Here is a 761-nt window from a genome sequence, read left to right as displayed (position 1 = left end):
TCGATGTAAAATTTTGGTGGTAAAGCAAAACTTCTTCAACCAATTTCTCTTAGACTACTAGGGCAACCATCTTCATCTTATTGTTGTGAAAGGAATTAGAGCAATTATTCTTTTATCCATTCACTAAAAAGAAACAAGTTGAAGCCTAAACATGTAGAAAAGTTAGTATTTGTCCACACTAATCTTCATTTTCTTTTAAGAAAAACTCCACAATACAATAAGGGAGCAACATGTCAAGCAGAAGATGATTGATGGACTGCCCAAGTGCCCATGGAAGTAGGGGATGGAAGATCCACCAGATTTTGGGAGGATACTTGGTTACAAATGGGAAAGCTTAAAGACTCCTTTCCGAGACTATTCTTGATTTCAAACCAAAGAGGATCAGTAATTGGGGATTGTGGGTTTTGGGATGGGATAGAGTGGCTTTGGCATTTACAGTGGAGAAGAGAGCTGAGACAATGGGAGACAGATACACTGAACCAACTGCTTAATGTCTTGCAATCTGTTAGACTGATAGCAGATGTACAAGATAGAGTGGTGTGAAAATTTTATGAGCTAATTCATTTGTTCAGGTTTTGCAGGAAGAGACTTTGGATGAGGAGCTTTTGCGATTCAAGTTCACCAATGAGGTATGGAAAGGTCTAGTTCCGCCTCGTGTAGAGCTATTTGCGTGGTTTGCTTTGGTAGGCCGGGTCAACACAAAGGACAGACTAAGTAGACTGGGAATTCTACAACAGAATGATGTGATGTGCATGCTGTGC

Source organism: Arachis hypogaea, chromosome 5 (genome assembly GCF_003086295.3).
Source record: "Arachis hypogaea cultivar Tifrunner chromosome 5, arahy.Tifrunner.gnm2.J5K5, whole genome shotgun sequence".
Taxonomy (NCBI): Eukaryota; Viridiplantae; Streptophyta; class Magnoliopsida; order Fabales; family Fabaceae; genus Arachis; species Arachis hypogaea.
Note: the sequence above shows the minus strand (reverse complement) of the source record.